Consider the following 16,487-nt stretch of genomic DNA (forward strand, 5'->3'; position numbering starts at 1 on the left):
AGGACTTGCAGGGGTTCAAAATTCTACTGAGTAGAGTATGAACCAAAATTATTGTTGAACAAAGACGGACAACAATATGACAATTTGCAACTACAACAACACAACAAGTATTCAGGCGATACTTACGGTTTGTTGATTGCAAATAAAGAAAAAAACACTTTAAACTGATTTTAAATTCAATTCAATTGACACAGTCGGTCACTTTATAATTATTTTATTCAAAATTCAGGTTGAAATATGTTTTATGAAAATGTATATGATCTGACGATCCGCACTCAAAAACTTCAAGAAGAAGAGTAATTTTCCCTTGCAAGAGATGGGAGTATCGGCGATGATAAAGACTTATCGAGTTCGATAAGATCGACATCCATGTCATCGAGGGGGTTGGGCCGATTCCCAACATCCCGGGCCCCTTGCACTGGTGCAACCGTTAACGCAGTCGCAATTTTCTCCAACACATATAAAATCTTGTTGCTGATGGGTTTTTGGTTGGGTTTTACACTCCTTCGCATTTTGTTGAAGTTCTCCGGCTTTTTGATCGAGAATCTTCGCTTTTTGATGTTCCTGTGTTGGTTGCTAATAAATTAAAGTTGTTTTAATAAAATATTAAAACAACGACTATGGGATTAAGCCTGACTATTTTGTAAAACGAAAAATAAAAACAGAAGTAGAAAGAAAAGTTAAAATAGAAGAGCGAATAAAAGAATGCTGTTCAAAATTTAATAAAAAACAGTTTTGAAATAAGTATATTTCTTGAATTTTATTTACTCGCAACCATCGAAAAAATGTAACACATCGAAAAATTGCGTCGGAGACCCTATAAAGTATATAACCTTGATCAGCATAAAATTCTAAGTCGATATAACCATGTTCGGCTGTCCGTCCCTCTGTTGAAATCAAGATACAGGTAGCAATATTTAAGATAAAGCTTTAAACTTGGATATAGAAGTCTTTATTACTCCTTAGATGTTTGGTATTGAACATGGACTATATCGGTTCACGCTTTCATATATCCCCACATAACGGCACCGCTCGATTTTTGGTATTTTTAAGGTTTTAGCCTCATTATCCCACCGAAGTGGCTGAAATTTGCTATTTAGTCTTCGTTGGGGGTACAAAACATTCACACAGAAAATAGTTGGTACAGATCCACGACCTCATAGAACCTGCCTCCCTTTTTTCGGTACTTTGAAGGATTTATCACCATTATTCAAATTGGAAGGTAAGCGATTTGAAGTCTTTTAAAGTATGTTTCTACTTAAGTGGCAGCAACTTGATATTTCGAATTCTAAGTGGGCAGAAAACATCGATGTCTCTTCTTTAAAATACATTGATATTCTTCAGTTAGCATATCCCAATTCTCCTAGGAATAATCCTTGACGTGGCAGAAGAGAGTAGTACTTTCATAAGCGATAGGAAACTAATTGAACGACGTAATAACTCTTAACATATAAAACACACCAAACTTTGTAAAAAGAATTAAGGTGACAGTACTGACAATGTGTTCAGAGAATCTAATAAACGATGTACATGAGTGGAGGGTCTCAGAAGAACACTCCTTCTGGGACATACTGTTATCGCCGAGTCCGAACGGCGTGCCTTATGACACCACAACAAAAATTGTGAAAATTGGCCCAAAATTGGCCAACTATGCACATTGGAGCTATATCGAAATCCGATCCGATCTTCACACATTTCGTATGTTTTTTAGCTACAACAATGAACCGGTAACGTTTTTTTCAATGAATGGACCATAATTACTGCATTTAGAGAATTTTCGTGAAAATGCACGTTTGGTCCCATACAAATTACTATGGAAACAAAGATCGTCATAAAACTTCTGTACAAGTTCCAATACAGTCGAAAGGACTTGCAGGGGTTCAAAATTCTACTGAGTAGAGTATGAACCAAAATTATTGTTGAACAAAGACGGACAACAATATGACAATTTGCAACTACAACAACACAACAAGTATTCAGGCGATACTTACGGTTTGTTGATTGCAAATAAAGAAAAAAACACTTTAAACTGATTTTAAATTCAATTCAATTGACACAGTCGGTCACTTTATAATTATTTTATTCAAAATTCAGGTTGAAATATGTTTTATGAAAATGTATATGATCTGACGATCCGCACTCAAAAACTTCAAGAAGAAGAGTAATTTTCCCTTGCAAGAGATGGGAGTATCGGCGATGATAAAGACTTATCGAGTTCGATAAGATCGACATCCATGTCATCGAGGGGGTTGGGCCGATTCCCAACATCCCGGGCCCCTTGCACTGGTGCAACCGTTAACGCAGTCGCAATTTTCTCCAACACATATAAAATCTTGTTGCTGATGGGTTTTTGGTTGGGTTTTACACTCCTTCGCATTTTGTTGAAGTTCTCCGGCTTTTTGATCGAGAATCTTCGCTTTTTGATGTTCCTGTGTTGGTTGCTGTTGTCTCTTGTTGTTCTTTCGCACGGCTTGATTGTTTTGTCCCTTGAGACCGGTCAGAAATTGTTGTTGCTGCTGCATTTGCGAATTCCTTTGATTCATAAATGGATGGAATCTTGACCCAGATCTGTCTCCACCTTGGTTGCCGGTTCTCACCGTTGATCGATGAAGCATGGTATTATGACGAGCTCCACACATTCTACAAGTTCCAGCCCAAAGACAGTTCCGCACATAGTGATTTTGCCCCAAGCAATTAATTCAGTACCCACGTGAAAGAACTACGCATTCTCTTTGTTCTACAGTCATTGCCTTAAAGGCGGCACAAAACCTTAAGTGGTGGGTGCCAAAGCATACCATGCACATTTCATTTTGGCCCATGTTCATTATGATATAACTGGAAAAGATGGAAAACGGAATACATGCTACCACTATTGAAGGAAGTGGAAGCTGCCTCATTCCTAAGACAATCTATTCTCTCAAGCACTCTATGTCTATTTTTCAGAAAATCTTCCATTTGTGACCATTTGGGTAGCTCTGAATGTGATTCGAGCGATTGTTCCCAAAGGGTCAATGTTTCAACTGGAAGCTTAGTTGAACATAAGTATATCAAAATTGGGTCCCACTGATCTACTTTTATATTGTGGGCTTTCAAAATAGATAAACAGTCGCTAACTGTCGATTGTATTCTTTTAATGTCTCTACTTGATTCAACCTTTGCTGCCGAAAGATTGAATAAAATCTTTAATTGATTGTCTACGAGAACTCTCACATTCTCATATCGCACAGACAATGCTTCCCATGCTAAGGAAAAATTCTGATCAGATAATGGATAACGATCCACAATTCTCCCAGCTTCACCCTTTGTTTTATTCCGCAAATGGTAAAGTTTTTGCGCTGGCGTAAGTCTGGGATGATTACCATATATGGCCGTAAACATATCTCTAAATGTTGGCCATTCTTCATAACTTCCGTAGAAGTCTTGAGTGTCACATGGTGGCACTTTAATGCAGATCTCCGACATATCAAATGTTGTATTCGGAGGGTAGACAGCTGAGCTGTGAAACAATGATGGATTTGTGGCATCGCCTCTAGCGGTGTTACCTTGACTTTCAAGTTTTCTTTTCTTCATAATTTCCATTAAATTAGCTTTTGTTATTTCATATTTATCTTTAACTGTCTCAAACAGTTTTCTAGCTTTCCTTTTATACTTTTCTTCTTCTTCGTCTTCTGCTTCTACCAAATAGACACTTTCAAATGCACTGCGTAGGTTGTGCCAGTCTTCATCTAGGGAATCTAACTTGGTTTCTATTAAAGAAACCGAAAAATCATTTTCAGGAGTCTTTCCCAACTTCTCACACGTTTTCGTAAGGCTATCGGTTTCGTATTCGAACCTAGCACAAATTATTGAATCCATTTTTAGTAATATTAATTTATTTTTGTATTATTTTATTTGTTATGAAATGTATTTTATTATATTTATTATTAATTATGCACTTATTTATTTATTTTATTATGTTATTTATTAGTGTTATTATTTATATTACGCTTGTCAAACTATAATTATCGCTTTATTTATTTTTAAATAAATAAAGTGTAATTATTTCGTAATGATTTTAGGTGTTTGCAAGGTAATTTATGCGTTTTCTCAATAAATAGTTTAAATTATAAACTTTTATGAGAATAAATTCAATATTTTTTATTATTTGTATTTTTTTATTTTGTTTGTTAATTAATTTATTATATTTTATTGAATTAAAATTTATTTTGTATTCAATTTATTATTTTTTATTATTATTATTACGAATTTAATAATTTGTGTTACGTTCTATACGTTACGTTATACAACCTTACGTTACGTTACGCTAATTCCACAATTTTTCAATTCACACTTTATGAGCAGTAGTCGATATGGCAACAATTGACTACTGACAGATCGATCAAGCACAACAATAAACAGATGGCAATATTCGTTTATGTTGTGAATGACAGATGGAAAGAAATGAAAACAAATATAAAAAAATACCAAATAAAATGATTGAAAAAAATTAAAAAAGTGAGAGTGATGCTTTTAATGGTGTTAATGTATGTTTTATTATTTTTTTTTTTTTTTTTAATTGTTAAACCCAATAAACGCACATATACTTCAGTGTTTGAAACCAAACAAATGATTTTTTTTCTTTTTGGAAATGACTGTGTTGGTTTGTTGTGTGTGTCAATCACAGCAACAAATAACAAAAGCCGCCAAATACGAACACAGACAAGCAAACACAAATTCTACTTTTTTTTTCTTACATCTAAGCAATTTTTATGCTTTTTTTTTTGGAAAAAATTTTGGCAAATCAGCCGATTCTTTATTTTAGGCTCGAAGGACCATGTACAAATTCCAATACAGTCGAAAGGACTTGTAGGGTTTCAAAATTGTTGAACAAAGACGGACAACAATATGACAATTTGCAACTACAACAACACAACAAGTATTCAGGCGATACTTACGGTTTGTTGATTGCAAATAAAGAAAAAAACACTTTAAACTGATTTTAAATTCAATTCAATTGACACAGTCGGTAACTTTATAATTATTTTATTCAAAATTCAGGTTGAAATATGTTTTATGAAAATGTATATGATCTGACGATCCGCACTCAAAAGCTTCAAGAAGAAGAGTAATTTTCCCTTGCAAGAGATGGGAGTATCGGCGATGATAAAGACTTATCGAGTTCGATAAGATCGACATCCATGTCATCGAGGGGGTTGGGCCGATTCCCAACAACTTCATATATAAGGTTTTTGGATCAAATAGAAAACAATAGGGGGAAGGAGTTTCAAAAAAGAAATTCTTTGGGTCGATCTAGTATTTATACATCAGAAGAAGTACAAAAAATCGACAAGTCGATGGTCAAATCAGCCATCATGAGTTTATTCCCAAACCCGGCAAGACAAGTTGCGCAATACCAAAATCTTAGCGCCCAGGAAGTTTAACCTCATTCTGATTGAAAACAATGGAATGGACTTTCGACAGCATGATTTAAAGTAACATTTCCAACTATTAAGCAATCGTTATGCATACGTTTAAGGCAGATCAGTGGAAACCACATTACATGAGGTAGTACACCATATAGAGGGAACATTCGAAATAAAGATGTATACATACATTCGCCGGACGCATCGACATTGAACTCGCTTTCAACAACGTCAGGTTTACCGGGTCCTGAGGAAATGTATAAACCATATGCTAAGTAACAGATGGGTAAGCTGCGTGCTACACGACGCTACAAAAAGAGACAAATTTAACAAAAAAAAAAACGTCACAGAAAGTTCTTATCACATCCCATTTTGGTCCATATCGGTTCAGATTTGGATATATCCCCCATATATATATATATATTTCTCCGATTCTGCTATAACTCAGCCAATTTTAATTGAACCGCCTTCAAATTTAATATGCGATATTTGCTTGGGCCTCTGATCAGTTTTACCGATTTTTTTTAAAAATCTATATATATAAATGAGCTTGGTGATAAGTGATTGACTGATTGACTGACTGACTCATCATCAACGCCCAGCCAAAACGGCTAAAGCTAGGAGCTTGAAATTTTACCAGTGGGTCACTGTTGATGCAAATGTGCGAGATAAGGCCGGGTTTTAGAAAATTCGTCCTGGAACCACAAAAAATAACAACAACGAAAATCCTTATTTTTCATTACTATTACGTACTTATTCACTTAGTTGGCCCTCTGCAAGACATGTGTAAAATTAACAATGCCATAACTTCTTGATATCGTAAGAGATCACACATAATTTCAAATTTTGTAGTTTACTTCTAGGCGCACTTATTTTATCGTAAACCACTAAATAATAGAAAGACAAGACATTTGTTATCTTCCATTGCAACAGATGTCGGAGTTGGTGATAATGGTGTATAAACATCAATTACGCAAATGAACAAATGAGTTGCTGTTGAAGACAACATTAGGGGAATAAATTCAGAAATCGGCCAGAAATAACAACAACTAAAAACTGTATGGACCTGACTTTTTGGTAATAACTAAATGTTTGCAAATCAATGAAAGTGCAATAGAATTGTGCATATTACCACGATTTATTTGCAATTAAGAATTTTATCGTATATGGAGATGTACAGTCATAACTATTCAATTTTCAATTTCAAAATCTGTAATTTGATCAAATCGCTAAATAATTAATGAAATCAATAATAGGCCCCAGGAATATAGGAATTTGGTATGGAAATCAAGGTTGGGAAGTGGTGCTTCTAAATGGAAAATTACCAATCATGTGTACGAAAAGTACTAAATTTAGTACAATTTAGATTTGGGTGAACGTAAAGAGCTGGAAACCTGAAATTTGGAATTAAGGTTACTGTTGTAGTGTAGGATTGAGATATGAGGGTAGTTTTGGAAATTCGTGCTTATGTGTACGAAAAGTACTAAATAGTACTAAATTTGGTACAATAGGGATTTGGGTGAACGGATAGAGCTGGAATCCTGATATTTGGAATTGAGATTACTGTTGGAGTGTAGGATTGAAGAACTTTTGGAAATTCGTACTTATGTGTATGAGAAGTACTAAATGGTACTAAATTTGATACAATGGGGATTTGGGTGAACGGATAATAGCTGGAATCTCGAAATTTGGAATTGAGATTACTGGTGGGGTGTAGGATTGAGGTAGTTTTGAAAATTCGTACTTATGGGTACGAAAAGTACTAAATGGTGCTAAATTTAGTACAATTTGGATTTGAATGAACGGATAGAGCTGGAAACCTGAAATTTGGAATTAATATTACTGTTGAAGTGTAGGATTGAGATATGAAGGTGGTTTTGGAAATTAGTACTTATGTATACGGAAAGTACTAAATGGAACTAAATTTTGTATAATGGGGATTTGGGTGAACGGATAGCGCTGGAATCTCTAAATTTGGAACTGAGATTACTGGTGGAGTTTAATATTGTGGAAGTTTTGGAAATTCGTACATAGGATACGAAAAATACTAAATAGCACTAAATTTGGTACAGTTTCGATTTGGGTGAACGGATAGGGCTTGATTCCTCAAATTTGGACTGAGGATCACTGATGAAGAGTAAGAAAGATGCACCAAAGGGTTTTTGGAAACTTGAGTGTACGAAAAGTAATAATTGGTACTAAATTTAGTACAATTTGGATTTGAGTGAACGGATAGAGCTGGATTCCTGAAATTTGGAATTGATATTACTGTTGGAGTGTAGGACTGGGGAAGTTTTGGAAATTCTTACTTATGTGAATGAAAAGTACTAAATGGTACTAAATTTGGGACAATGGGGATTTGGGTGAACGGATATAGTTGGAATCTCGAAATTTGGAATTGAGATTAGTGGTGGGGTGTAGAATTGAGGTAGTTTTGAAAATTCGTACTTATGGGTACGAAAAGTACTAAATGGTACTAAATTTAGTACAATTTGGATTTGGGTGAACATATGTATGTAGCTGGAAACCTGAAATTTGGAATTAAGATTACTGTGAAGTGTAGGACTGAGATATGAGGGTGGTTTTGGAAATTCGTACTTATGTGTTCGAAAAGTACTAAATTTGGTACAATAGGGATTCGAGTGAACGGACAGAGCTGGAATCCTGAAATTTGAAATTGAGATTACTGTTGGATCATAGGATTGGGGAAATTTTGGAAATTCGTATTTATGTGTACGAAAAGTACTAAATGGTACTAAATTTATTACAATTTGGATTTGGGTGAACGGATAGAACTGGAATCCTGAATTTTAAGTATCAAGGTTGGGAAATGGCGTTGAAATAAGGAAATGGTTTTGGAAGTTCGTATTTATGATTACGAGCAGTACTAAATTTGGATTTGGTTGAACGGATAGAGCTGGAATCCTAAAGTTTTGAATTAAGATTACTGTAGGGGTGTAGGATTGAGATAGTTTTAGAAATTCGTACCTTTGAGTACGAAAAGTACTAAATGGTACTAAATTTGGTACAATTTGGATTTGGATGAACGGATAAAGCTGGAATTCTGAAATTTGGAACTAAGATTACTGTCGGACAGTAGAATTGAGGTAGTTTTGGAAATTCGTACTTATGGGTACAGAAAGCACAAAATTCGGTACAATTTGAATTTTAGTAAACGGATAGTGTTGGAATTAGGAATTAAGATTACTGTAGGAGTGTAGTATTGAGGAAATTTTGAAAAGTCGTACGTGTGCGTACGAGAAGTACTAAATGATACTAAATATGGTACAATGTGGATTTGGGTGAACGGGTAGAGCTGGAATCCTGAAATTTTTGTTTGGGAAAGAAATGGTACTAAATTTAATACAATTTGGATTCGGGTGAATTAATAGAGCTGGAATCCTGAAATTTGGAATTACGATTACAGTCGAAGAGTAGGATTCAGGTTGTTTTGAAAAAGCAAACTTATGGTTACGAAAAGCACTAAATGGTACTAAATTTAGTACAATTTGTATGTAGGTGAACGGATAGCGGTGGAATCCTGCAATTTGAAAGTATGATTATTGTAGCCCTGTTGCGTTGAGGAAGTTTTGAAAATTGGTACGAAAATTCTAAATTGTTCTAAATTTAGTACAATTTTAATTTGGTTTAACGGATAGAGTTTGAATCCTGAAATTTGGAAGTAAGATTACTACTAAAGTGAAGGATTGAGGTAGTTTTGGAAAATCTTTTTTATGGGTACGAAGAGTTCGACTTGATACTAAGTTTGGTACAATTTGGAATTGGACGAACGGATACAGCTGGAATCTTGAGATTTGGAATTACTGTAATTATTATGGAATTTACTGTAATTATTTTGTATTAATGTCCGTGTATGGCTGAGATATGTCGTCGAAATACGTACCATAAGTATACGAAAATTACTTAATGGTACTCAATTTGTTTTTGGGTGTAGGGACAGTGCTGGAAACGTTGATCTCGCTGTTAATGTGTAAGGGTGAGATACGGCTGATCTTTTTTAAAAACGAACTTAAGGGGTACGTACAGTACTAAGATAAAAATAAATATTGATTAAAATTGGTATTAGTGCGACCAAATTTTCAGTGTTTGTCATTTCCATATTATATATTGTTTATTTGTTTTTTTTTTTATATCCTTTCCGCATACGAAGTAGCGGGCATTTTGCTAGTCGGTTCATATTTGGATATATAAAACGAAGCAGTCAAATAAAGTGAATTTATCCACTGAGGCAAAACAAGGATTCTTGCTCCTTTCGTACAAATTGTTTATGATGATATGGTTGTGGCTCCGAGAATCGGATTTTATAGGATGTAAACTTTGCATTTTTTAATACGAAAGGGATGTCTGTTTCATGTACCAAATGGTCGAAACTGCAATTTGCTGCAATTTTTAGATACACTCCATGAAAGAAGCGAAATTCGTGAGTTTTGTATAACACGTTACTGTTTCAATCAACATAACGGTACTTTATGTATACACATTATATGTGAACTTTTTTTTCATAAATTGCAAGACTATCGACCACTCTTTAATTCCCTATTCAAAAGTTGTGGAATATGTCAATAACTTCTTTAAAACAAGTAAAAAAGTATCAGTCGGCTTTGCCGACAGAGATATACCCTCAGCCTGTGTATATTGAAACAATTTTTTTTCCAAAAAACGCATGTATTTAGGGAGTTTTAAAAATTTTGGGCGTTTGAACTGACAAAAATGTTTATTAGGATTTAATATCAAAAGTTTTGCGGAGGAGATACTAGAAAGAATGGATCTCCAGCCACTACATATAGTACCATATGGGTTTTTTGGGATGTTTGCTCAAGAAGTATGAACTTGCCCCTGAAACAACTTTTACCATCTCAATTGAGGCAGCAATGCAAGTTGCTTCAACAAAAATCAAAGTGATTCGAAAGCAGGTCTTAAAGTGAACATGTATCCGAAATTTTGAGTGGGAGGTACCGGATGGAGTGGACAAATATAGTCCATATTTGAACTTGATCTATATCTGGTAGATATATTAGGATGTGTAAAGTATGGACGAATTCGGCCACTCTCTTCAAGAGTTATGGTTCGCACAATTTTTCCGAACATTTTTGAACTTTTGTGGGGGAGGTACCTGAAGGAGTGGACCGATATGGCTTATCTTCGAACTTAAACTATGTTTGGACAAAATATTACTAAGGCCAAATTTTGGACCGAATTGGCAGACCTGTTCGAGAGCTATTTAGCCCTCCAATCTCCTCACACGGTGTCATAGGGTTTTTTTGCAACTTTCAGGCTATTTTCTCAGGAAGTATGGACTTGCCCCTGATGAAACTTATACCGTCGTATGGAGGGCAGTGAATACAAGTTGCTAAAGCAAAAATCAAAGCGATTCGAGAGATGTTCCTAAACTGAACTTTTCCAAAATTTTGTGTGGGAGGTACCCGACGGAGTGGACCGATTGAGTCCATATTAAAACCTGATCTAAGTCTGGTACACGCTCCACGATGGGCAAAGTATGGACCAAATCGGTTACACGCTTCAAGAGTTATCGTGCGTACAAATTTTCCGAGCATTTTCGAACTTTTGTGGGGGAGGTACCGGAAGGAGTGGACCGATATAGCTCATCTTCGAACTTAAACTAAGTTTGGACAAAATATTACGAAAGCCAAAATTTGAACCGAATCGGTTCATCCCTTCGAGAGTTATCGTGCGCTCCAGCCAGACAGACAGACGGACATTGCTCAATCGACTCCAAATTGTCTGAAACACATTTCGTCCAAACATACTTGGGGTCTAAAACCATTATTTCGATGAGGCACATTTTGCCCCTATGAAAGTGTATATACCCTTCATAGCCTAAAGGCTGAGGGTATAAAAATTCGATGAACATGGGTTTCTTTTTTAAATACATTTTAGTAAATGTCACATACGAAAAATGTTCTATGTTTAACGAGCTATAACTTTATAGTAACACCAAATACCGACAACATCTTTGAGGTTTGTCCTATTTGAAGTGTTCTCAATAAAATAAAAACCATAAAATTATAAAAAAGTCAAGAACACATTTTTCGATTTTTGTCCACTGAGGCAACACTGTGCCACGTTATTACACTTCTAAGGCGTAAGAATCCACATCGAATTCCACAGATGTTGGTCAGCTTGGAGATCAATAGAATCAAAATGGGGTTTCAATCCTACGATAATACACTGGTTACACAAAAGCGTAATAAGACCGATTGTAATATACGCAGCTATCATTTGGTGGCCAGCTATGGACAAAAAATGTAATGTGGAAATATTGCAAAAAGTCCAAAGAAGTATTAGCGGGCCAAGTAGGCTTTTGGGAACAAATTTGTTTGTCCACCACATAGAACTTCTGTTCAATCGAAACGACTGAAGCTAAAATCGTAGTATTTTGAGTATGGGTTCCTATTGGAGCACAGGTATGTGATAAGGGTGGGTTTTTGAAAATCCGTACTAGAAAACCAGTAAGGAACGGATCAAAGTCGGACCGTGCCGACTATATGATATCCTACACCACTACGAGATTTCGATATAATTTAGCAAATTTTTTCTTGACTGAATTGCGTCATTTTTAATTATTTGTTGTCTTATTATGACGAAGGTCATTATTTACGAAAGTTTTTCTAATTAATTGAATTCTTAATGAAGCTGACATGACCTAAGGAGTTTGTATTGAAAAAGTGAGATTTAGCCACATTTTTCAAATTTTATTAAAATATCTGTCCAATATATACTAGGGTTATGACTTTTCGACATTTTTTCTCAAAAATGATTTCCTGTTTTTTCGAAAAAATGTATGAAATGTATACTGAAAAAGTCAAGCACAAAGCATTTTGAAAAAAAATTGATTTTTTGGTTTTGTTTAAAAAATTTTATCTTTGAAAAAAGTGTTTACGACATTTTTATGATTCTCAGAACTAAAGAAAATTAGTGAGAAATAAATAGTATATCGGTTTGTTATCTCTTGTGGCTCTAAAGTTTATTTTCAATTATACATATATCGTCTTACGGTGACTTCAAAAAATTGGCCATAATTCTGATAAATTCAAATACTAAAATAGTTTTGTGCGTGAAGTTTTTTCACCGAATCACCTTATAATTAAGATTTTATGCAATCATATGTAGAAACTCATCACAGGGATATGAGGTTTAAAAAAGTCATAACCCTAATATCCCCATCTGAACCGATTTCAATATAAACAATTCGGTAAACTTTTCTAAAGGCCAAATTCCTTAACACATTTCAAATTTCAACAAAATTGTGTGGCAAACTTATTTCTAGGTCCATTTTTAAAATTGCATCAACATTAGACAGAACTTGCATGTTTGATGCACCACGTACCTCAAATCGGTTGAAAATATATGAATATGGGAGCTACATATATCCAACTCTAATCAGATTTCAATACAATTTAGCAAACTTATTTCAAGACCGAACGCGGTGACATTTTCTTAATTTCATAAAAATTGTACAAAGTTTGCGTGTTTGTGGCATCAAATACATGAAATCAGCGGATCATATACATACACTCCGTTCCATTTCAATAGCACATTTCAAATTTTTATTTGTTACTTCACAATAGTCGAATATCTTGGGATATGTTTGTATATCTTTTTTCGTACACTTATGAAGTATCTTTCCACAAAAAGTGTTGCTTCGATAAAGTCCGGAATATTTTTTTTTATAATTTTCTTTCAAAAAGCCCAAATATTGTACGCTTTGAAATGTTTCACCGAAATAGCACATTCTTTAATAATTTGAGTAGGACTGCAAGTTTTGAATGCTACTGTTACGATTCTTTAAAATTGGAACGAATAAAAGCCAATTCAAGTTTAAAACGCTAAAATTTGTCAAACGATGTCTTTAATATGTTTGGGAGCTATATCCAAATCTTAACCGATTCTCACTAAAAGCAACAGCGTTCTTCCCATGGCTAATAAAATGATCTCCAATATTCTGCTGAATCGTACAATAAATGCGACCAGGACGAACAAGTATAAATCGACTCAGAAAGTAATTCTATGGGACGCGATTCGTTCTAGAAGGGTGCGAAAAAGTACTGAAAGGTACTGAAAGGTACTGAAATTTGGAATAAAGTCACTGGTGGAGTTTAGGAAACTTGTACCTAATCTTTTAAGGAAACTCGAACCATAATAATATGAACGAAAAGTACTAAGATTTACTAACTTGGTACCATTTGGTATTATGTAAACGAAAGAACTAAAATCTTTCAATTTTGAATGAGAATCAAGGTTGAGAAGTAGGGTTGATATAAGGAGTTGGTTTTGCCTATAAAAAGTTGGATAAATGTATTTGCGAAATAAATATAAAACTTTTCCCATTTAAGTCCATTAAGTGTCTGAAGTGTAGAGATCTATTACAAGGCTAGCATGCCATTTATTTCTGCTAATATTAACCTTTTTCCAAGTGTTCTTATGTCCTCTGCTTTTACTTTGGAATTTTCAATATATGGAAATATAACTGTTCACAAAACGTCTTTTACTTCTAAAGGGTGCCAATACTACATAAGTCTTCTGCTTGACTCAGTTTTTCTTCATAAAAGTATAAATATGGGCTTCATACTTCCCATTGCCAAATACAGGGAGTGTCATAGATATTCGCAAACTCGCAAATTCGAATAACTGTTGATGGAGATTAGTCGACGATGCTAATCGGAGTCGGGCTATTTAAAATGCATAATCATATGTCTAAAAAATAAATTAACATATTCGCTGTCTTCTTTTAATTCATTATTAATTAATTATAATTTATAGCATGTTATTATAAACCTACATATAATCTCCACACACACACACACACACACATGTATGTATGAATCTGGACATAATCTAATCGAGGTGTGTTTAACACAATTTCTTCTCTGTTTTCGATTTTTCATAATCTTTGCTTTGAATGAGCCGAAAACAGTAGTGGCAATTTAAAACAAATGCGATTAACTGACGACAAGATTGTTATTGTTGGTTTTGAGTTTGGAATGACAATATTCCTTTTCGATTTCTGACAATTTCATTCCCAAAGTTGAATATAAAAATGCTAAGCAGTCGTCTGTGACTAAATATTGCTTTATAAAAAAACGGTGATCTTTACCAAATCTCCCACTGTGGAACGGCATATGTTTATTATACGATTTTACGCTTTTCTTTCGTATTTTAACGTCTGTATGTCTAATCTTTGTACGCAGAAGTGACTTCTCTATCCATGTCTTATCGTCATTTGCTTATCTCAATGAATGGATTTGACTGGTCATCGTTTTTATAAACAAATCAGCTGAAGATGAGCAGAGGTCACGTCTTGTTGTTAGAATGTATGTAAGTATGTATGCATGTGTGTGTTACCTTTCCGTGGTTTGGCGGCGTTGTTTCTTCAAATTAATTAAATATCGTAACGAATAAATGTCCATTAATTATTATTGACATAGCCGTGGGACGTTTTAATATCTTTAATTATGAATTCGATTAAAATTTTACGGTATTTCTTGTTTGTTCTGTAAAGTTTGCGAGAAGCACTCAACATCCAGTGTGATTAAAACGTTACGTTTTTGTAGATGTACAGATGAATTTTTATGTGATTATTTATGGTTTAGTTGTGTGGCCAACTTTATAGCAAAACCAGGAACAACGTTATAAATCGTTAAACATATACATACAATATGTACTCTGTCTGTCCCAAAAATACTCTGTCTGTCCCAAAGATATTGCACTATTAAATATGCTATAGTTTGTTCACAGCAAATTATTGTTAATTTCAGAATAATTTATTAAATCCATTTAAATGACAATTATGTAAAATATTAACTCATAAAATCTGTTTGGTATCGTCGTACATACGTCATTTGCCCGTATGGTTCCCGGTAAGTTGAAAGCACAAAAACAACTTTGTAGTTCCAGATGTTGATATAGTGAAGATTTGTATCCAACATATTCAACCAGGCTGGGATTCGAACCTGGGTCTCCGACAACCAAGTGACACGGTTGCCAGCGTCTTAGCGTTCTAAGCCACCATCAACTTGTCAAAGCTTCCTATGACAAATGTTGATGATCAAATCTTCTTATACAGAAGGACAAACACAAATAAAGGTGGAAAACAGCTGCCATATTATTTGTAATAAAGCATTAATAATAGGGTTGCCAGCCAAGTCGGGCTATAGGAAAAGTTTGGAATTAAATAACTGACATTCAAATAAATAATTTGAATATACAATTTTCGAATGATTTGTGGTATAAATGATAGTTTCCAAGCTTAGCGTTCGTCCATCCACTAAAATAACATTCTAATATGCCTGATGATCGGACTTAACCACCCGTGAAACGTTGTGTGGGACTTCGGTGGATTCCTAATTTTTTAATGTACCTCTTAGGTCATAACAGCTCAACTCGAAAGAGAATTAATTCCATTTTTTTTTTGTTTGCATAATTTCCTGCAAATCCCCTCTTTGTACAATTTTTTCATAAAGTGCTTTGTGGAGTTCATATTCCCTTTTATCGTATTACTAATGATAATAAATGTATATATGTGTTCCCAGCAATTATTGAACGATAAGTAATTTCAGGTCAAGTGTAATTAAACATGGAACTTATTCCGACTTCAAGTTTTAAAACAGAAATCCTCTGCTTCCTTACGCCGAATTTCAATACAAAATGTAAAATAATAAAAATTTTAATATGAAATAAATTTAATAATATAAATTTAAATACAAAATGTACTTCCTTATACACAAAAACATAAATAATAACAAGTAAGAACGACGACCTTTTTTGTTTAATGGAGAAATTAGTTTCCTTTCGTTGACGAATGTATTAAGCCTATCCGTTACGTCAATGTTTATTCCCAGTAGAAGTGGAATATGCTAACTGAAGAATATCACATTCTTTTTAATTAGAATTGTTCTACCCGTTAAAAATCCTGTATCGTTCACCTTCCAATCTGCGAATCCGATGTATGAAATTACAGCAACAGCGAATATAGCGGTTTGTTTGTCTAAAGATAGTGTCAGGGACATTAATAAAATAATTGGATCATACCAATGTGGTTTTAGA

Source organism: Musca autumnalis, unplaced genomic scaffold, assembly GCF_047663935.1.
Source record: "Musca autumnalis isolate F117 unplaced genomic scaffold, ASM4766393v1 scaffold_2, whole genome shotgun sequence".
Lineage (NCBI taxonomy): Eukaryota > Metazoa > Arthropoda > Insecta > Diptera > Muscidae > Musca > Musca autumnalis.